At 39.3% G+C, this 23,881-nt stretch overlaps 1 long non-coding RNA gene across 1 annotated transcript in view; it reads left to right on the top strand.

Moving 5' to 3' along the window:
* Positions 1–23,031, top strand: part of LOC140204291 (uncharacterized) — a 66,688-nt gene extending 43,657 nt beyond the window's left edge. The window contains exons 3-4 of the long non-coding RNA XR_011887579.1: positions 19,263–19,333; positions 22,889–23,031. This is a non-coding gene — a long non-coding RNA (uncharacterized lncRNA). The remainder of the gene's footprint in view (positions 1–19,262; positions 19,334–22,888) is intronic.
* The last annotated feature ends 850 nt before the right edge of the window (positions 23,032–23,881 follow it).

Raw genomic sequence — 23,881 nt, 5'->3', positions numbered from 1 at the left:
AATAAAGATAAAGATAATAAATATACTTTGAATCTTTGAGATAAAAGTATCTGAGAGTCCAAACTATTCAAATTCTATTTTCCTTCTTGGCTGAAAAATGATTCTGGGAAAAAGTGACACTTGAGTAAATTACTTGCTAACTTGAAGAGTTCATTTAAAATTATAAATATTTCAGTCAGGCTTTTATGTTATTTCAACTGAGATCATAAACTGCACAAGATATTATCACTTGGTTGTATGAGAAGAGGACCAAGAATTAGGATAGCATGACAGAACCTGCATCAAAAAAAAATTGAATCTATTAATTCTTCATGGAAGTGTGTTTTGCACTGCTCACATTAAATACCTGTTCACTCAATCATAATGCATTGTTTTGTCCTGCAGAAAGAGATATGTTCAGGCAGGAGAGTGCAGAGTGTAGGGTAGTGCTGAAAGTAGATATGCCTATAGAAAATAATCGAGGAGCATGAGGGATGATTAATGGAAACAAATTGCAAAGTCTGTGAAGTGTGGAAGAAGTTGGAAAGAACTTTTGATATATTATCTAAAGAACAGGATAGCCGTGAACAGCATAATAGTGATGTACTTTCCTGTACTGCATTGTTAGAATCAACATCCTAATTCTAATTGTCTGTCAACTTGCATTCAAAAGCCTCAACTTTATAAATTAAAAGTACAAAATTACGCTGCTTATTTGGATTCTCAAGAATAATCTGTCCCTTCGAAGAAAACAGAATGCTGGTTCTCTCAAAAGAAAACACTTGGCTGAAAAAGAGAAAATACAGAATTTGGTGCAAATATTTTGCTGAGTTGCCAATGAAATGTATACTCATTCATCACTTTATTACAAGGTGCCTCTTATACCCAATAATATGGACAATGAGCGTATGTTTGTGGTCTTCTGTTGTAGCCCATCCATTTCAAGGTTCAATGTGGTGTGCATTCAGAGATGTTCTGTACACCACTGCTGTTATAGGTGGTTAATTGAGTTATTGTCACATTTCTGTTAGCTTGAACCATTCTGGCCATTCTCCACTGACCTCTCTCATTAACCATTAACAAGGCGTTTTCAGCCACAGAAATACCACTCACTGCATGTTTTTTTATTGTTTCTTGCACCATACTGTGTAAACTCTAGAGACTGTTGTGCATGAAAATCTTAGGAGATCAGCAGTTTCTGAGATACTCTAACCACCCCATGTGGCATCAATAATCATTCCACAGTCAAAGTCATGGTCACATATGTTCCCCATTTTTATGTTTTATCCGGACAACAACTAAACCTCTTGATTATGCTTTTATGCATTGAGTTGCTGCCACATGCATAGGAGTCAAAGAATACCACAGGACAACCACTGCCTTGCCTACATCAACTTTCCTGGTAACTTCCTCGAAAACATCTATTACATTGATTAGGCATGATCTACCACACCCAAAGCCATGTTGACTATCTCCATTCAACCTCTGTTAATTGAAGTACATATATATCTGGTCCCTTAGAATACCTTACAATAACCTTTCCACTACTGATGTCAGGTTCACTGGCCAATAATTTCCAAGCTTATTCTTAGAGCCTTTCTTAGACAACAGAATATCATTAGCGATCCTCCAGTCCTGTGGCAACTCACACATGGCTCAGTATGTTTTAATTATCTTTGCTGTCGTCCCTGCAATTTCTGCACGAGTCTGCCATGGGGTCTGAGCAAACACCTTGTCTAAATTAGCTGATTAGCTATTTTGCATTAACAAGCAAGTGCACATGTGTATCTAATAAAGTGGTCACTGAGTGCACAATATTGCACAAGAATACTTTATACATATGGAATTACATTCCTAGTATCTTTGGACAACTAATGTGTCTCCTGCAGAAATCATGAAATTGGTTGAAAATGCGTTTGGAAAGGTGTTAGGGTGGTTTGTACTCAGGAAAATGTTCAAAGTAATTTAATTTTCAAAGGATATACATGTCATTATAATACCCTGAGATTCATTTTCATGTGGGCAATCACAGTTAACACAAGAAACACAATAGAATTAATGAAATGCCACACTCAACAGGAGGATAACAACCAAAGTGCAAAAAAACAATCTGAAATGATACAAAAAGAGAGGAAAATAATAATAATAATGATCTGTGCAGACAAGATGTTGGCAAGGAAGTGTTGAAAACATGGCTCAGAGTTGGAGACCTCTTCCCAGAAACCTTGTGGGTATCTTGTGGTAATATAGGACCAGATGGCTAACACAAAAAATATCAAAAGTATATAATAAAAGACCAACAAATTGAAGACAATAAATGCAGCAGGTGCCAAGAGAAACCAGAAACAATCTAACACATTAGAGGATCCTGCAGCAGTTTAGTTCAATCTGATTACTTACACAAACACAGTCAAGTCACAAACATCATTCACCAAAATCTTGCTTTAAAATACACAGTCAAGAGACACCATACCTTACTATGAATACAAGCCTGATCCAGTTTTAGTCAGAGTCCTACAAATTATATTACAACCTATTCATTATTAGATCAGATAATATATGATAACCATCCAGGTATGATATTATAGGATAAACAAGTAACAACTTAATTTTTATATATATATATAAACCATTCCTAACACACACAACATACAGAATAAGTGAAAAACACCAAAAAAAAAATCTGAGTTAAAAGAGGAAGTTGGAAGACTATGGAACATGAACAAGGTATACATTGTCCCAATGATAATATCAACAACTGGTATTATCCCAAAGTCACTACACATAGCATTAAATAATTAGGCCTATGCAGCAATATTTATGTAAACCTTCAGAAAGCCACAATACTAAACATTACTAGAAAAGTCCAAAAGTTCCTAGCTATTGAGAAATGAGTGTGCTTGTCTATGCCAAGTTGGCTATTATATTTAATGAGCATTAAATATCGAGAAACTGAGATGAAGAGTCCTTCAAAGTGCATCTATGGGTTGTGGGAACAGTCAGTGATGGAGCAAGTGAAGTTATCCCCTCTGGTTCAAGAATTTGATAGTTGGGGAATAATAACTGTTCCTGAAACTGGTGGTGCAGGTCCTGAGGCTCCTGTACCTTCTTCCTGATGGCAGCAGCGAGAAGAGAGAAAGACCTGGATGGTGAGGGTCCTTGATGATGATTGCTGCTTTCCTGTGACAGTGCTCCATGTAGATGTGGTCAGTGATGGGGAGGGCTTTAGCTGTGATGGACTGAGCCATGTCCATTACTTTTTATAAGCTTTTCCAAACCAGGCTGTAATGGATATGGCCCAGACAATATACTCTCCACTACACTATGAAAGTTTATTGAAGTTTTATATATAATAAGACCATTAGATACAGGAACAGAATTAGACCATTTGGCCCATTGTGTCTGCTTTGCCATTTCATCGTGGCTGATCCATATTTTCTCTCAGCCCCAATCTCCTGTCTTTCCCCCATATCGCTTCATGCTCTGACCAATCAAGAATCTATCAACCTGTCTTAAATATATATATATAAAAAGACTTGGCCTCCACAGTTGCCTGTGGCAGCAAGGTCCACAGATTCACCACTCTGGCTAAAAAAATTACTCCTCTGTTCTAAAAGGATACCCCTCTATTCTGAGCCTGTGTCCTCTGGCCTTAGACTCTCCCACCACAGGAAACATCCTCTCCATATCCACTCTATCAAGACATCTCACCATTTGATAGGTTCTGCTGTATCTTCACAAATTTCTAAGAAAGTAGAGGCGCTGCCTGCTTTCTTTGGGCTTTACTGGGACTTAATTGCCAATTTACTTTATGACCACAATCAAGGAGGGAGAGGGGGAGTGCGAGCGGCTCTCTAGGTTTGAAAGAGAGATGGACTTAACCATGAGTTGGATAAATGCCAGGATGGAAGCAGATGGCACACTCGGGAGCTCAGTGGCCCCTTTTGTGTGCAAGAATTTCCACTCAATCAAGCAGAGTAAATTTCATGTCCACCAAAACAGATCACTATGAAGTATAACACATCATATTCAAATCTGTTTGCATCAGCGATTCATTTTTGATGTCTTAACAGCAATGGAAGTGGACCTGCAAAGCAGTAAGAGAGGGATTATTATGTGTCAGCTGGGGTCCCCCTGCTGATTATCAGTATATCAGTTGCTGGTAACCACTGGATTGGGGGAAGTGTTACTTGGCTTGTGCTGGGGCAATGATTTTGCAGAATACCTATAAAAAGCGGCTACATGAGAGTTCATGATTACAGACAGCACGGGGAGCTGAGGATATGGGATGCTGAGCAAGGACATATCCTGTTCATTCTTTTCCTCTTGCTCCTAAGCTTTACGGGTCGGCTTCCTGCTCTTCCTCTGAAACCAGCTGCTACCTTCAGTTGAACCAGAAGTCCTTTCTCTGATGTGGGCAAAAGAACCTCATTTTTAGAAGACTCATGGCATTTTTATTGCATCTTAGTACTTGTGTCTCATTTTACCAGTATTTGGCTGCGGTGTTAAGACTGCCAGTTGGTGGTAGGTATGTGAAGTAGATGGCAAGACCTTATATCCAGCATCTATTTCTACATACTTTGTGCTGGCCACCAAAAAAAAAAAAACGTGGTCCCTGAGACGCTGAAGCCATTGTGCTTCCCAGAAGTATGGCAGGAATGCAAAGAAATTTCTTTGATGATCCACAACCATCTGCACATTTAATTAGACCTTTTCCAGCTAATGTAAAAGGTCCAGGTTCTAAATAGGAGTCCTACTGAGCACAAGAGTGACCCAATGGGTGTCCAGACTCATGGGAGGCTAGCAAAGTCATCAAGTTCCGCAACCTGTTTCTCTGCAAATTCAGCTGTTGGGTGGGTATCCTTTATGATGCAGCACTGAGCAGCAAATTGGAAGAGATTTGCTGCGTGTCACTTAGGTTCCCCCGGAGAGGAAGTTGAGAATCACCATGTCCTTGACCTCAGGGAGAGACCTTAGGCATGGGATCATGGCTGAATATCATCCTGCAACTTCTTACATATCTCAGTGAGGCAGACTTGGAAAACCTGAGCCTCAGTGGGATTTTTAAAAAATTATTTTAATATATAGCACAGTAACAGGCTCTTCCAACCCAATTAGTCCACGCCCAGTTACACCCATGTGACCAATTAACTTACTAACCCATACTTTGGGAGAATGTTAACATTTCTTACAGACAGCAGCAGGAATGCAGATTATGTATAGAAGTACCTAGCTGAAGACCAAGATGTTGTGGGGACAGAAAATTTCTGTTAAAGTTGTTGACGTTTCACAACATCTTTATTCTGGCGATAGGGAAGGGGGCATGGAAGTCGTCAACCTGTTTGGTAGGAGGGTGGTTTTGGCCAGAACATTGGCAGTATATTGGGGAGAGGGGAGAACTTTGGGGGACAGGCCTAATGTCAGATGGGGTTGGGGCATGAGAGTTGAGGTAGGGTCAAAAGTTCAGAGGTACAGGAGAAACATAGGACATGAACCATGGACTTGGAAGAGTCATGGTGCAGGCTGGAGCTTGGTATATCCACAGTATTCAATGGAGGTGTTGGGGAGGCATCATGATGGAGATGATGGGGAATCCAGATAGATAATGAACTCAGGGGAGTGGGAATGAGATAAGGACCACTGATAGGATGTGGGTGTAGGAAGTGAGAGGGGAGCTCAACAATTAAGCTAAGTTGCCTATGGTCTAGTAACAAGGTTTCTAAATCCCATTTCTTGAACCCCCATGATATCATCCTCCCCTGTAGCTACAGCCTCATCTAACCATCACAGATCTCTACATCCCTCAAATTTGACCTCTCACTAATCATAGCTTCCTTTGCTGCAACAATGGATGACTTAAGTCATCCAGGTCTCTCACTTTATCTACCTTTTCCTCTATTATTTAAAATCCACTATATTTACCAAGTCCTTTTTCCTATTGTCTTCTTTGCTGCAATAAAATTGCTTAACTGCAAAGAAAAATCTATTTTACAGGCTAAAAATCAATTTTACTGATATATTTTGACATATCTGTAGGTGCCTTGAAATAGTTTACCTAGTCAATTTGCTAAAATACTGCATATTCATCATGTTTTAGATTTGACTCTCATCATCCCAAGCCCTGGCCTGCTATTTCACTATCTTCCACATTGCTGCTTTCTTCCGCCACTGATCTCTGCTAGGGCTCTGAACTATCTCCTTTCTTTTTAATTTGCTCCCTCAACTCCCAACCTTTCCACCACCACAACCCTCCTCCATTTCTCTGCACAATTGTAATTCCAGTTCTCTGTATGATCACACCCATTGATACCACAGACTGTTACCTTGCTTCAGCTCCTGGTGTAGCTCCTGCTCCCACAGCTACTTTTTAATGAGTGCAAACCATGTGTAAGTAAAATACAATAATTAGATTTGTCAGCCAAAATGTCGGCAAGATTCATCTCCCCTAACTCCAGCCTTATTTTCTTCTATTGGCCCCTAATGCTTTTCTGACCAAACTCCACCCAACTTGGCCCTCTCCTCCCATTACCAACCATTATTAAATATAGCATTTTTATACTAATAAGTATCCTAGAGTTGATAACCTGTCTAAAATGTCTAAATAGTCTTTTCATCAGTTAGAAATTTAGAAAATATGTACTATAGAACCTAAACAGGCTCTTTAACCTCTTCATACAGGCCTCCTCCAATGTGGTCTATTGAATTTGGTTCCCACAATGTAGTTTCGTCTATGTAGGGGAAACCAAGCATATATTAGAGCACCATTTTGAGTAGCACTCATATCTTGTCAGAGTGGCTATCTTGAGCTTACAGTTGTATGCCATTGCACCTCCCCTTCCCATTTCCACACTGATCTGCCTGTTCTTGGTTACTGCAATGCCACAGTGAGGCCAACTGTAAATTAGAACTGAAGTAGATTTATTATTGTCATGTATACCGAGATAAAGTGAAAAACTTGCCTTGTATACCTTCACATAGATTAGATCATTTCACAGTGCATTGAAGTAGAACAAGGTAAAACAATTACAATGTAGAATTAAGTGTAACAGCTACAGAGAAAGTGCAGTGCAGGTAAACAATAAGGTGAAAGATCACAATGAGATGGATTGTGAGATAAAGAATCCAACTTAATGCATTAGCGAACTATTTAATAGTCTTATAGCAGGGGGCTAGAAGCTGTCCTTCAGCTGGTGGTATGAAATGGCTAACACGAGGGAACATAGTTTTAAAGTGCTTGTAAGTAGATTCAAGGGGGATGTCAGAGACAAGGTTTTTCACGTAGAGAGTGGTGGGTGCGTGGAATGCACTGCCAGTGAAGGTGGTAGAGACGAATTCAATAGGGTTTTTTAAGAGACTCTTAGATAGGTACGTGGAATAGAGGGTTATATGGTAGGGAAATTCTAGGCAGCTTCTAGAGTATGTTACATGGTAGGCACAATATTGTGGGTCGAAGGGCCTGTAATGTGCTGTAGATTTTCTATGTTTCTATGTGCTTTTGAGTTTTTGTATCTTCTGCCCAATGAAAGATGGCAAAGAGAGAATGTCTAGGGTGGGAGGGTTACTTGATTGTGCTGGCTTCTTTATTGAGGCAGCAAAGAGTATAGTCAGAGTATATGGAAGGGAGGCTGGTTTCTGTGAAGTGCTGAGCTGTGTCCACAGTTCCTTGTGTTCACATGCAGAGCATCTGTCTTACCAAGCTGTTGTGTATCCAGATAGGATGCTTTCAATGATGCATTGATAAAAATTGGTAAGGGTTAATGGGGTCATGCCAAATTTTTTTAGCCTGCTAAAGAAGTAGCGGTGTTGGTGAGCTACATTTCATATTCCACCTGAGCAGTCTACAACCCAACTGTATGAAGTGATTTTTCCAAATTCAGGTTGCCCTCTGTACTCTTTTTCCACTCCCACCAGTCTGCCCAGGTTTTCTCTCTGTTTGTTCACACTTTCCACTCTTCTCACATTGTTACCAAGACTTGTTACCCTCCTCATCTGGTTCCATCTGCCCAGTACTCCCATACCTTTCCACCTGACATTCCATTCACTTGGCTCACCTTTCCTATCATCTCCCCACCCCGCAAATAGTTACAACTGCCTATCAACCCTTTGTTATTTAGTTCCACTTACAACCTATCAGCCTCTATCTGTACTCTTACCCTCCCCTGCCCCATCTGGTCCCATCTACCTCATCTTCAATCTCATCCCCCACCCTTTATCTGTTTCCATGATTACCTACAAAATTACATCAACACTCCACCCTCCTGGCTCCATCTGCTCATCATCCACTGTACCCCTCCATCACACACCATCCCCCCACCTCACCCCTAGTTCTACTTTCCAGCCTTTGCCTTGCCCCTTCCTCTCACTTCTACACCATTGTCTGTAGCCATTGTCCCTTGACACTTAGGCCTGACACAGGATCTAGAGCTTTTACTAGTGCCATTGGAAACATTGACCGTCCTTTTGCCTCCACGCATTGTTGCTTGAACATCTGAGCTCTTCCAGCAGTTTGTTTTGTGCTACTTGATCTATTTAGACAATTTCTTTTGTGTATTATCTAATCAATCACAAACATTATCCAAACATCCTGTCTTTTGAGAAATATTTCTGCAAAATTTAAGCCTATTTTGATTCAAAGATAAACCAACTTGAACTCCAGAATATTTAATTTTCCTTCATTATTCATCCTTGGCTGTTTATTTTCATTATTACTTGTGTCTACATTTCATGCAGCTCTGAAATCATCATATTCTGTGGAACATTCAGGCATTGCTGTCTTTGACTTACAGGTTAAACTTTTATGTTTTTAACAATTAATCACCTGCTTCTCTTCTGAAAAGATGCTCAATCACTACAATATAATTTTATATGATACAAACCAGTCAAATTACAATTTAGCAGGACTGGGAGAAATGTCCTTGCAGAGAGCTTTTTCTAGTGCCATTGGAAAGCTTTCAAGGAACCCTGCTGGGGCTTGGGAACCTGACAAAAATTTTGGACAGATAGAATCAAATTTGGATGTGTAATGCTGAGATGAAGTAATGAGTTCGAAAGCAGAGGAAACAGCTGGAATAAAAGAAATGAAAAAAAAATTCTTGGTAACACACACAAAATACTGGATAAATTCAGCAGGTCAGGCAGCATTTATGGAGAGGAATGATCAGTTGACATTTCAGGCTGAAATCCTTCATTAGGACTGGAAAGGAAGAAGCCAGAATAAGAAAATGGCCAAGGAGCCTTGGAAATAAATGAAATGAGACCAGGGTAACACAGTATCATGCCATTACTGAAACATAACAAAAGGGCAAGAATAACCACTTACATTCCTGGTTCAGGGTCTTTTGATGCAATGCTGAAGGAGGGGTGCACAAGTAGAAAAGTGATCTACCCTTTTCAGGATGGCATCCAGTTAGTTAGGCTAAGACATAAGAGTCAGTTGTTGCATAAAGAAGGAAATCTTAACTTCTATCCCAGCAGCATTGTTGTTCAGGCGGAATATAGAAAATACAGTTTTATCCAGATTGGATCAGAGGTGCCATGAGTGGAAATAGGATACAAGTAGGCACAAATCACTTGCGAGCTTTCTTCTTACTTCTGCTAACATTGTCATTAGGAATGGCCATATAAATTAAGAAAAAAGGACAGCTCAATGGAGGATAATTAAGACATGAACAATAGTAAGTATATTGCATACAAATCTGTTTGCTCAAAATATATATTTGTTAGGATCAAACATAATTTTATGCAAATGTTAGAGAACTTTGAAGATATTCTCAAGATGCCTTTATGTAAATGAATTCACAAAAGGATTTCACTGCTAATATTGGCAACACATGAGAAATGTAACCAATTTGAATTCAGGAGAGCTGCATTTGGCTAGAGGGTGTTGTAGATCTGATACCAGTCACTATAGCTAGCCTGACATCATTACATGTTTTACTGTTTATGCTTTGGACCACTGGGGACACGAGAACATAGGAAATAGAAGTAGGAGGAGGGTAAATGGGTCTCAGAGGCTGCTCCATCTTTCAATAAGATTATGCCTGATCTGATTCTTGCACTCAATTTCATTTTAATGCCTGATCTCCATAAACTTCAACTCTCTGTATAACAAAAGAATACATTAATTTTACGGAGTGTAGAATTAAATTTCATGTTTTGAACAGTTTTAAATTCTAGCTCAAGTACATTAAGGTCAAAGTAGCATAAAATGAAATCTGATACCACGGCCAAAAAGATCATCAACACTATCAGGGACATGGAGAACACCCATGGTGGAACACATTAACAACTATTTTGGTTGTGAGTCTGCTGCCGAAAATTCAACTGTACCCTCAGATGCTACTAGTTGTGTATTCCAATGTGGGTAAACTATAAGCTGCACCATTGTAAACCAAGACAAGGAAATTAGTCCAGTACCAAACTGGGTTGAAGGTGGGGAGTATGACGGGAGAGAAGGTTGGCAGGTAGTGGTTGAGCCATCGTCTGGTATGCTGGTGAAGATGCTACTCTGGATGATCAGGGCCTGGGGTAGGAAGATATCATAGGGTTACAGAGTATATAGGATTGAGTTGGGAGAATCAATGTGTTTGAGGGTGTCCCTTCGGAGATTTAGAGCATGGGGGTAGCATATCAGAATTCAAGATTTTAAAGGTTGGGTATGCATTTGGGTTTACTTAGGGTTTGAGAGTTGGTTGCCAATAGGATATGAGCCTGTGATGAGAAAAGACACAGTGAAGTGATGGAGATAAAAATGTGGAGAACAGGTAAATAAGACGTACTTAACTCAAATTTCCAGGGCCAGGTTGTGTTATTTATAAATATCTGCTTTGATCATGCTGTTCCACTGGTAATAATACTAGTGAATTATTTTAGTAACAATAGTTCCCAATGCCAGAGGTGAGTGATTTCCTGAAGCAGGTGCTGGTCATCGTTAGATATGACACAATTTAAACTGGAAATCTATCTAATCACATTCTCAACTAGTAAAACAATTTTGAATATGCTTATGTGTATTGCTCTGGATTTCCAGCATTTGCAGTATCTCATGTCTTTCAGTATGTTTAATTTTGATAGAAACGGAACTACACAATCTGAAATTTGTAGGCAAATGGCTTACAATTCATTCAGATGTGTTTTTCATATCATTTTACTCAAACAATAATAAAACACCAAGTAAAATTAATGCTGATATTTTATAAATACATTTTAAAATTCAGTTTGTGTTTCAGATATGGTTTAGTCTTATTGTTCCATCCAAAAGGATAATGTTAGTGAAATAAACATTTTATTTTACATGCGGTGCTTTCAGATGATTCTGAATGAAGCTTTAGAGTACCGTCCAATTTCAATATTCATATCCATCGAGTAGAATCTTAGCTGTACAATAGAGAAACAGAGCTTTTGGCCTAAATTGTCTATGCTGGCCACTATATCTAAATTAGTCCCATTTACCAGCATTTGGTCTGTAGCCTTATATGCTTTGATGATTCAAATGTTTGCCGAGATGCTTTATAACTCTTATGAGAGTACCTGTCTCCACCATCTTCTCAGACACTGTGTTCCAGATTCCAACCACTCTGTGTGTGAAAATCCTCTCTCAGATCCCCTCTAAACCGCCTACCTCTCATCTTAAATCTACACCGTGTTGTTTTAGTTATTGCATTGACAGAAAATCATCCTTATGTATTAACCTCTTAATTTGGTATGCCTTAAATAGATAATCTCTCAGCCTCTTCTGCCTCAAGGAAAACAAAGCCAGCTTATCTCATCTTCCCTTGTAATCAAAATGCTCCAATCCAGGTAACATCCTTGTGAATCTCCTCTGCACCCTTTCGAAAACAATCACATCCTTCCTATACATTTTTAAAAATAATTGTGCTCAGTACTTATTGCTTTGCAGTCCATGAGGCATAGTCTGTAGTTATTTTAAACTTGACAACTTGTAGGATTTTAAAATTAAACATCTGAAATTATGAGTAAAGGCAACAACTCTACTGTTTCTCCAGCAGGACAATCTGTTCAGTTATACTGCAAGTGAAAGCTTCAGGAGCATAGTTGCCATTTCTGTTGGTGTGGAATAATAGCTACAAAATACAGCTGCCATTTCATATACTCTGGAGGAGCAGATTTGGTAATGAAAAGTAGGTCTAGGACACAACATTATTCCTTCTCACCTTGTGAAGGCATATTAAATTGTTTTCAATGTGGACTATCATCCATTTCCCAAGTAATTAAAGGGTCTCTGGTACTATGTGAAAAACAGATTATGGAAACAACCAATCCAAATAATATTAATTTCCTCTCATGTTCAAATGATGATTTTTTTTATGTCATCCATGCTGGAAATAAAATAATAAAATAGCTATCAACAAATGTTAAACTGTGATTTGGAAGTTCCTCACCTTTATCAGAAATGTTTGTATATTCTTAGCACTAGAAAGAGAGTATTTTATAAATTAGCTTTATATTAAGCACAAGAACAAGGACTAATTTAAGGGTATACTAGAAAGCCACTCAAGGACATAAATTTTCTTCATTTGAAGCCACTCCATAGTTGCTCAGGCAGTATGCTTTGGGTCATTGTCCTGCTGAAAGATGAACTTCCTCCCCAGTTTAAACTTTCTGGCAGAGGCTTAACAGGTTATTATTCAGAATCTCTCTGTATTTAGTAGCATTCATCTTCCCATGAATCCTGACCAGATTTCCAGTCCTCGCTGCTGAAAAGCATCCCTAGAGTATGATGCTACCTCCACCATACTTTACAGTAGGGTGGCATAACCTGGCTGATGCACAGTGTTAGATTTATGCCACACATCTTGTTTAAAAAAAAAAGCAGGTCCTTGCAATAACACTTTGCGAAATGTCACTTAGAAGATACCGTAAAAATATGGAAGAAGGTCTTGTAGTCAGATGGGACTAAAGTGGAACCTCAACACTCATCAGTACATATAGGGCAAATCTAATACTGTGCATCAGCCAGGTTACAGCATCCCTACTGTAAAATATGCTGAAAAGAACATCATGCTATGGGGATACTTTTCAACAACAGGGACTAGAAATCTGATCAGGATTAATGGGAAGATAAATGCCGCTAAATACAGAGAGATCCTGGATAAAAACCTGCCAGGAGGACAACGACCCAAAGCACACTGCCAGATCAGCGTGGAGTGACTACAACTGAAGAAAATTGATGTCCTTGCATGCCCTAGTCAGAGACCTATCCATAGCTGAATCGAACATCTCTGGCAAAACCTCTTCATTGCCGCTGCCCAACTAACCTGGCATAGCTTGAGCAATTTTGCAAGGAGAAGTAGGCAAATCTTGCTCCATCACTTTGTGCAAAGCTCCAGAGACTTATGCAAAAAGACTACTGGCTCTAATAGCTGCACGAGGTGCTTCCAAGAAGTACTGAGCAAAAAGGGATGAATACTTTTGAACTGTTGACATTTCAGGTTTTGAATTTTTAGTTTTTCATGCTTTACAATTTTCCCTGTTTTTTGGGGGGGGGGGCTCTACTGTGAAAAAAGGAGCATGTGATTCACAAATAAAAATTCTCAGGTAAATTAATCAAAATACCTACCTGTAGTACTCATATATGTGAACAAAGGGTTGGGGACTGAATACTTTTTCAAGGCACTGTACTTTGCATTTATCTTATCTTACATACACCAAAGCCATCAACAGATTAGTTATTTAAGATCAGCTCCTGTTGATATGTTCAGAATTATCCTGCAACTATACAAGTGATCACTGTAACTGTTTATTTTCTAGGTATTATTGTTTGGAGAAATATTGTTTTGATGAGGACTCGTCTCCAATCTTCAAATCACAGGGCAGTTTGCATTCTGCAAGCAATATATGGCTTTTATATTCAAAAGATAACAAGGAAGCAACACCTAAATTAATACTCAGAAATACTGCAATATTTAAACCTGTTTCATCTTAATAGCTTTTTAAGAAAATTAAATCCACAAACCAGGCTGCACAATTTTCAGAACTGAGCTCTCAGAGAAGCAGAAAATTCAATACTTCTACTGCTGAGCAAATGTTTGGTCCAACAGGTAAGTTTTAAGGATCAATATAGAAAGGAGGAACTACTGAGTCGATTTAAGTTGGATTTTCAATGCTTAGAACCCAGGCAACTAAAGGCATGGTTCAAATGGTGAGCAATTTTTAAAAGGTTGCAAAAAGTTTATATTTGAAAGAGCAGAATTTGGAAATCTAAAGCAAGAGGGCATAGATCTGTGGTAAGATTTAAAAGGGACATAAGGGGTAATATTTTCCACACAGAAAGCATTGGCTATATAGAATGAGCTGCCATAGGAAGATGGGTACATTTGCAATGTTTAAAATACATTTAGATAGTTATAGACAGATAGGAAAGTTCTAGAGGGATATGGACCACAGGAAGGAAAATAGAACTAGCTCAGATTGACATCTTGATCAGCATGGACAATTTGGGTTCAAATGCCTATTTCTGCAAGTCTGTATATAATCTCAAACATAGGCATTTTTTATAGATGAAGAAAAATTATCAACATGACTTTAGGAACACAAAGATTTTGGTAGACCATGGCTTTAAGGAAGATGCCATGATGAAAACCATGAATTGCCATGAGGGCCTTGGTGTTTTTGAAAATATTGTACTTTGAAATCAATGCAGCAGTGAGCACAGGTGTGATGGGTGACAGAGACTAGGATGAATAGTGGAGCTTTGAATGGGATCAACGTTGAGAAATGTTCAAGTTAGAAGGTCACCCAGGGAAGATTTGACTGAATGATTTGAGGTAGTGTCATAGATGTTACAGTGGTGAACTCAGGTAGACTAGGTGATGGAATGAAGGTATGATTAGAAGTTTAAGTCAGGTCAAATCTGCATGGTCAGGGTTTTTGGTGTTGCTTACTCACTTGTGACCCCTGCTGGAAAGTGACTCTTGTGGATTTTGGTGAATGCTATGAGGTCTTCCACTGGTGAGGAGGTTACCCAGTACTCATCCTGTAGACTTGTAAATAAAGAACAGTCACTTGTGCACATTACCAAACATGGAGTGAAACCCAATGGATTTCCATTTTAATAGAGAGGAATACAAAGAAACATAGTTAATCGAATTATATGCATAGATGTGGTTAGTGATCTCACGTGAGAATTCAAATGCGAAAGGTGATTGGTTAAATCTAATACGCTTTGTCTTACTGAGCTAACCTGTACCAGGATACTGATTGGAGTTATAGATGAAAGAAAAACTGGTAATAGTTTTCAATCTTGATGACTGTACATTGATTCTATTGGAACTTCTCCGTATGGAGAGGACTGAGGAAATGGTTATGAGTGATTTTACAGCCCATATCGCGTTTCAATGCAACAGTACATTGTGTGTGTGTGTGTGTGTGTGTGTGTGTGTGTGTGTGTGTGTGTGTGTGTGTGTGTGTGTGTGTGTGTGTGTGTGTGTGTGTGTGTGTGTGTGTGTGTGTGTGTGTGTGTGAGAGTGAACTGGTCAAACCTTATAGATGTTCAGTCCCTTTCAAAGTCAAAAGAATAAATTAGGGGAACAAAAAAAATCAGTGAACGTCGCGATATGCAGCCTTTCATTTCTTAATCACAGAAAGGCGAGCTGGTTTAAGAGCTGGCCATATTTTCAGCAAAATGGCAAACAAAAAAAAGGAAGAAATGAAGCGGCTCCGATTTTCAGCCATTAAACCAAGGGAGGGAGAAAGAGGAGCGGATAGTGACAACGAGACCAGCCTGTCACTGGATGTTAATGGATACGAGAGCGCCTTAGCCCCAACAGGAGATGAATGATTTGGCGATGAAATACTGTCTCATGGGGTCAACGGTAGATATAATCTGCCCACACTATCACACCAAATCCAGGTCGATGAAAAAAAGAGCAAAACTGTACATCATAACTAAAATCAAGCGATCGAGCTGAACACATACAGACATATTTATAGTTTTTGATTTAAATGAACGTCAGGGCGATGTATGGACCGTGACTTACCGTGCTAGGCTAACAGTGACAGCGGGAGAGAAAGCCGATGGATCCAGACACTTAAAGTACGAGGGTCGGTTCCAAAGGAGGAAAGTAATCCGGCGTGATTAAAACACGGCGACCAAGTAGAGATAGCTGAGTCACCAACAGCTCAATCTTTTAACATTCTCGCTGCGTTAGCGTCTGCATCTGCAGCACCAAAATGCTCCCAAAATAGCGCACCCTCCAAATTGCTTGCTAGTGACGACTAGAGAAATCCGAGAAGGTCTTTAATATATACATCGTGCCTCGAAGCGATAGGGTCCTTCAGACTTACGGCGAGCCGATACCTATCATTAAAGAAACAGGGGTAAATGCTGGCGTAAAAGCGTGCAAATACCTAAATACGAATGATATGCCAGCATCCTTAAAGTGGCATGCGTTTTTTTAAAATAAACCCATCTAGTGGCTCACGCAGTGTATCTCGAGAGAGATTTGAAGATACGTTTTTGTTTTTTTTTAAGACATTAATAACTTTGGATGATTATTTTATTGATGAGTGGTTAATGTCTGCAAAGTATTTTGACCATCGCAACAAACCACTGGTTTAGTTTTCAATTGTGCTGCCTAGAATGCTTAACGATAATCTTCGCCATAAACAGCTTTTTTTGTTAGATGTATAAACAGCTTTATCACTAGGAGGGTCCCTTTAAATAACTAAAGCCCATGCGATCAAATCCTCAATGTATACCTTACAAACATTTTCTGGATAAGTCCTGTAATATTTCAAGCATCAATGAATTTGTACCCACACCGCAGAATGAAACTGCAAATGAAGAAGAGAACTGAATAAAAGTCCCAATAAGAGTGATCAATATGAGGCTATCAGGCGGGAACTTGGAAGCTTAAATTGGGAACATATGTTCTCAGGGAAATGTATGGAAGAAACATGGCAAATGTTCAGGAATATTTGCGTGGAGTTCTGCATAGGTACGTTCCAATGAGACAGGGGAAGGATGGTAGGGTACAGGAGCGGTGGTGTACAAAGGCTGTTGTAAATCTAGTCAAGAAGAAAAGAAGAGCTTATGAAAGGTTCAAAAAACTAGGTAATGATAGAGATCCAGAAGATTATAAGGTTAGCAGGAAGGACCTTAAGAATGAAATTAGGAGAGCCAGAAGGGACCATAAGAAGGCCTTGGTGGACAGGATTAAAGAAAACCCCATGGCAATCTACAAATATGTGAAGAGCAAGAGGATAAGATCTGAGACAGTGTCAATCAATTGTGACAGTGGAAAAGTGTATGGAACCAGAGGAGATAGCAGAGATATTAATGAGTACTTTGCTTCAGTATTCACTACAGAAAAGGATCTTGGCAATTGTAGGGATGACTTACAGCGGACTGAAAAGCTTAAACATGTAGATATTAAGAAAGAGGATGTGCTGGAGCTTTTGGAAAGCATCAAGTTGAATAAGTCACCAGGACCGGACAGGATATACCCCAGGCTACTGTGGGAGGCAAGGGTGAAGATTGCTGAGCCTCTGGTGATGATCTTTGCATCTTCATAAGGACAGGAGAGGTTCTGGAGGATTGGAGGGTTGCAGATGTTGCTCCCTTATTCAAGAAAGGGAGTAGAGATAGCCCAGGAAATTATAGACCAGTAAGTCTTACTTCAGTGGTTGGTAAGTTGAACACTTGGAGAGGTATAATATGATTAGGAATAGTCAGCATGGCTTTGTCAAGGGCAGGTTGTGCCTTACGAGCCTGATTGAATTTTTTGAGGATGTGACTATACACATTGATGAAGGTGAAGCAGTAGATGTAGTGTATATGGATTTCAGCAAGGCATTTGACAAGGTACCCCATGCAAGGCTTATTGAGAAAGTAAGGAGGCATGGGATCCAAGGGGACATTGTTTTGTGGATCCAGAACTGGCTTGTCCACAAGAAGGCAAAGAGTGATTGTAGATGGATCATATTCTGCATGGAGGTCAGTGACCAGTGGTGTGCCTCAGGGATCTGTTCTGGGACCCCTACTCTTTGTGATTTTTATAAATGACCTGGAGGAGGAAGTGGAGGGATGGGTTAGTAAGTTTGCTGATGACACAAAGGTTGGGTGTGTTGTGGATAGTGTAGAGGGTTGTCAGAGGTTACAGTGGGACATTTGTATGCAAAACTGGGCTGAGAAGTGGCAGATGGAGTTCAACCCAGATAAGTGAGGTGGTTCATTTTGGTAGGTCAAATATGATGGCAGAATATAGTATTAATAGTAAGACTCTTGGCAGTGTGGAGGATCAGAGGGATCTTGGGGTCCGAGTCCATAGGACACTCAAAGCTGCTGAGCAGGTTGACTCTGTGGTTAAGAAAGCATACGGTGCATTAGCCTTCGTCAATCGTGGGATTGAGTTCATAGTCATAGTCATACTTTATTGATCTTGGGGGAAATTGGTTAAAGAGCCGAGAGGTAATGTTGCAGCTATATAGGACCCTGGTCAGACCCCACTTGGAGTACTGTGCTCAATTCTGGTCACCTCACTACAGGAAGGATTTGGAAACCATAGAAAGGGTGCAGAGGAGATTTACAAGGATGTTGCTTGGACTGGGGAACATGCCTTATGAGAATAGGTTGAGTGAACTCGGCCTTTTTTCCTTGGAGTGCAGGAGGATGAGAGGTGACCTGATAGAGGTGTATAAGATGATGAAAGGCATTGATCATGTGGACAGTCAGAGACTTTTTCCCAGGGCTGAAATGGCTAGCATGAGAAGGCACAGTTTTAAGGTGCTTGGAACTAGGTACAGAGGAGATGTCAGGGGCAATTTTTTTTTACAGAGAGTAGTGAGTGCATGGAATGGGCTGCTGGTGATGGTGGTTAAGGCGGATACAATAGGGTCTTTTAAGAGACTTCTGGACAGGTACATGGAGCTCAGAGAAATAGAGGGCTATGGGTAACCCTTGGTAATTTCTAAGGTAAGGACATGTTGGCACAACTTTGTGAGCCAAAGGGCCTGTATTATGCTGTAGGTTTTCTATGTTTCTATGTTTCTAATTGATCCTGTTTCTTCACCTCCAACAAGATGCTTTTAATTTTGAGATGACAAACAGTCTTGGAAATAAATGACATATATCGCCTGATATAACTATAACATTAATGAGGAGAATTGATTCTACTGCCGTAACCTGCGATTTTCATCTTTAGTAAAGGGATTTGAATGCAGCTATAAAACTAGCTGACTCACTAGTATTTTGTCTATATGTACAGTCTTGAATGTATTGTCACTGCCAAGGCCCAACTTCTCCCTTCCTACTTGTCTTTCAGAAGGTGATGAAGAGATGCCCTCTTGTACATTTTCAGTTCCTGTGGTGAGGATTCTCCTACAACGCTACTAGGTAGGGAGTGCTAGGATTTTGATCCAATGATATTGAAGGAATGGTGATACACTTGCAAAACAGGATGGTGTGATTTGGAGGAAATTTTGAAAATGGCGATATTCCCGGCACCAGGGAGATTACAGGTTTTGGAAGATCCTTTAAAATGTATTCATTTAATTGCTGAACCTCTTCAGTACACAGTCAAGGCACAGTGTGTTGGTGATGGAAGTGGATATGGTTGGGCTGAGTTGTTCTCTGATCTTGGTAATTCATTTGCAAGTGTTCCATCACCATACGAGGAGACTTCATCAAGTGTATATGCTTCAGGTACTGGATGAATTCAGATGAGTTGCTTTGACCTGAAAGGTGCCAAGTGTCTGGAATGCTGTGGAGCTGCATTCATTTGCTATTTGGAGAGTATTTGGTCACACAACTAGAGGGTCAGAAGATGACTCATTTGCCACAGATTGGTGGGTTGTGCTTTTGTAGTACAATGTCTTTCTATGAGCTGTCCAGATATGAGGGGGTTGGTGGGAGATTTGAATAGAATTTTTAAAAATGATAATAGTTATTGCCTGGCAACTGAGCAACATAAATGATATTTGGCACTTGTGAAACCTGGCTTGAATATCTTGAGGTCTAGCCGCATGTGGTCTTAATGTTGTGTCATCCAAGGAGGTGTGATTGGAACAGAATATTATGCAATCAACAGTAAGTGCACCTAACCTAGCCTTTAAATGAAGAGAATATAATGCAAGAGGAAACTAGAGGATTGTTGAAAATTCTACTGTTTCAAAGAATTCCTTTGAAGATGTTCTGGGACTATGATGAATAACCTTAATCAGGTGTAGCAATTTTGTTTATACCTGGCAGGACACATGTCCAGACTTCCCTCTGATTTTTGCTGAATTTTACTCAGACTCCATGGTAGCATATTCAGTCGGGCGCCACTTTGATATTGATGGCAGTTACTCACATCTTACCTCATGAATTCAACTCTTTTGTCCTTATTTGGGGAAAAGCTATGCTCAGGTATTGAATCAATGAAAAATCTACACTGAGGATCAGTGAGCAGGTCATTGGGGAATAAGTGTCACCTGATAGCATTTTCAATTACATCCTTCTTCACGATGTTGGCAAATGGGAGTAAGCAGGTTGTAAACTCATATGTTGGGCTTTGCTCACATTAAGGCTGTGATGTTCTTGAAGCCTGTTTTTCTCGTGGGCTGCTTTATTGATGACTGCCATTCTCATATGGATGTGGGAGTATTTCAGAACAGAGCCTAATCAGTAGTTGTGGTAACTTGGCCACTCGTGTTATTTAATATGCATTGTTTGGGGTGTGTTTGGTCCTAATATCCTCTTCTACATTTCTCACTGAACCATGGTTGGTCCCAAGTTGTAATGGTAGTTATGAGAGGCCTCGATCATGTGAATAGTCAGAGGCTTTTTCTCAGGGCTGAAATGGCTAGCATGAGGGGGCACAGTTTTAAAGTGTTTGGAAGCAGGTGCAGAGGAGGTGTCAGGGGTGAGTTTTTTATACAGTGAGAGCTGAGTGCGTAGAGTGGGTTGTTGGCAATGGTGGTGGAGGCGGATACAATAGGGTCTTTTAAGAGAGACTCCTGGATAGGTACATGGAGCTTAAAAAAGTAGAGGGCTATGGGTAACCCTAGGTAATTTCTAAAGTAAGTACATGTTTGGCACAGCATTGTGGGCTGAAAAGCCTGTATTGTGCTGTAGGTTTTCTATATCTCTATGTAATCAAAGTCAAAGTAAATTTGTTATCGAAGTATGTATGTGTCATCATATACTACCTTGAGATTCATTTTCTTGCATGTATTTGCAGGAAAATAAAGAAATACAATAGAATTTATGAAAAATTATAACAAAGATTGACAAGCAATCAATATACAAAAGGCAACAAATTGTGCAAATAAGAAAAGACGTATAGCAATAGTACTGAGAACATGAGTTGTAGAGTCCGTGAGAGTGAGTCCATAGGTTGTGGAATCCCTTTAGGGTTGAAGTGTGTGAAGTTATCCACATCAGTTCAGGAACTTAAAGGCTTTAGAGTAATAACTGTTCCTGAACCTGGTTGTGGGACCTAAGGCTCCTGTATCTCCTTCCCAATGGCAGTAGTGAGAAGAGAGCATGGCCTGTGTGATGACAGAGTGAGAAATACGTCAGGACTTAATGAATTGTATCATAGCATCTAATTCTACAGCTGCTGAAGGACCACAGAGCTGTAATAAGATGGCTATTTCTAAGCAGCTATATTTGCTCTGTATTGACCTCATTTTGCATAAAGGTAATGCCATGGAATTTGATACTCTGTACTCACAATATGAAGAACATTATCGCCACAAAATACTTTATAGTTATTTATTCTACTGCAGTGTCACAGGTTAAGCATTTTTAGATTATTAAAAGTGACAGAGATATTGGTGAGGACATTTTGCAAGGACCTGTGGTACAGATTTGATGGAATTTGTAAGTACTACGTGGCCATTAATGATACTATATTTTATGAAAGTATAATTTGTTTATCATCTGTTCAGTGCAGCTAAATGCTTTTATGTTTAGATTAATTTTACTTGATATTTTTAATTAGATATTAACTAAAGGCCTGTGGTAAACATAGTCATTTGGGAGTGAATGTTAGGCTGATATATTTAAAAATTTTGACTATTAACCTATGAAAATGGCCATGATCAAAAAGAACAGGAGATTAAAGACTGGAATGTTGACTGTTTATTCCTTTCCATAGATGCTGCCTAACCTGCTGAGTTCCTCCAGCATTTTGTGTTCATTGCTCTGTATTTCCAGCATCTGCAGGATCTCTTGTGCTGTAACCTTTTCTTCCAACAAGATAATTACTTTCATGTTTTGGAATCTAATGGAAAGCAATACCATTTAGACAAAACTAACAATAGATCAAAAGGACTGCACACCTCAGCTAAGCAACTATTTCAAGTTATTTTCACATATTGGTGATTCTTGGAGTTTATAGGACTGGTATCAGAACTTTGAGTTTTTTTAACTTGACTTTATGTTAGTGAAATACTTTTCCTAGTGATTCAGTTATTCTCTATCTCCCTCTCAACTGATACATACCAAGAGAACACTAAAGCATGTTGCATATCTGAGCAGCAGTATCAAACATTAACAGTGTATACAGTAAATATATGAAAATAGATGTCTTTCTTTTTTTGTATTTCAAACACTCAATATTATTTGTTCAAGATTGGACTCATAAGCCACTTGAGAGCCCATAAGTAGATCAACAGAACGAAGACTATCATCCTGGACCTCGAGGGATAGCCACGACGACAACGAATATTTGTTCACAAGTTACATCAGTAAATCTGTTTAGATATAAAATTGATCACAAAATATTACCTTGCATGGGTTAATGTCAATATAAGTAACCTCTGTTTAAACATGGGTATGCAAGATGCTTGGACAAGTTATTCAAATATGTTAGATAATACTACAATGCTGCAGAATTCATTGCTTTGATGTTCTGAAATTCGTTTCTGTTTTATTGATTTTTTTTCTTTTTCTTTGCAAAAGCTAGTACAATTTGTGCCCTTTTCGGGACAAATGGTATTCAGGCATCCGCCTCCAGTCAATACTGAAGTGATGCTCCGTTTTTAGCTGAGACATCTAGATGGAAAGAAGACATGAGGCCGATGTTCGGATTGATTTTTTAAAAAAGCATCCATGTTTAAAGTACAAAACTTTATAAAGTTTGTATTTAAAATGAAAACACAAGTCGTGTTCTGTCTCAAATTTGTCGTTTGCTTCCCATACTGGTCAAAGATTTGTGGTTGAAAACCACACCTTAACACGGGGACGTGGTTACTGGAGGTTTACGACAGCTTTAAACTCAGGCGTTTTCTCAGTATTTTAAATACGTACCGTTGTAACCAGTATTCTTTCGAAGTATCAACCAAACTATGTCAGCACGCAAGGAGTTGCATGATTTAGTTTAAAATCTAAATCTAATCCCAATCCTTCCAGTTTTTATTTATATTGATACTTCAATGGCAAGGAGAATGTAATCACATTGTTTGGATATTGTATGCAATTTGGAATCATATTTACATAATGACTTTGAACGGTCAATACCACAAATGCATTTATGATATTATTGGTCGATCTTAATTTCATGCCATTGATTTCTTTTGACTCGTCTATCAAAATAGCTTAAGTTTCAGGCAAATATAGCGGATCTAGAAAATTTAGTGCGCTACTTTTGGTACTAGTTCTTCCTCTGCTCTTACTCGGTGGGCCTAGACGGGTTATTTTACTCAGTACTGATCAATGAGAGTCGGGGATCGATGAGTGTGATGACGTTAGGAACAGCGAGTGAATCGACGAGAAATGATTATTGGCCTTGTTCATGAACTAGCCCTTCTACAACTAGTGCGGCTGTCCTACAAGCCTTCACCAATAAAGCATTTTTTTCCCCATTGTAGGCATGTTCGGAGAGTAATTTCAAAAACAAACCCATCACAATGTAACAGGTCCTTTCTCGTACTCTAAGACAACTTTGAACCTTAT

This window comes from Mobula birostris, chromosome 10 (assembly GCF_030028105.1).
Source record: "Mobula birostris isolate sMobBir1 chromosome 10, sMobBir1.hap1, whole genome shotgun sequence".
In the NCBI taxonomy this organism is placed as follows: Eukaryota; Metazoa; Chordata; class Chondrichthyes; order Myliobatiformes; family Myliobatidae; genus Mobula; species Mobula birostris.
The sequence above is the reverse complement of the archived record's forward strand: the minus strand, read 5'-3'. Positions and strand labels throughout refer to the sequence as shown.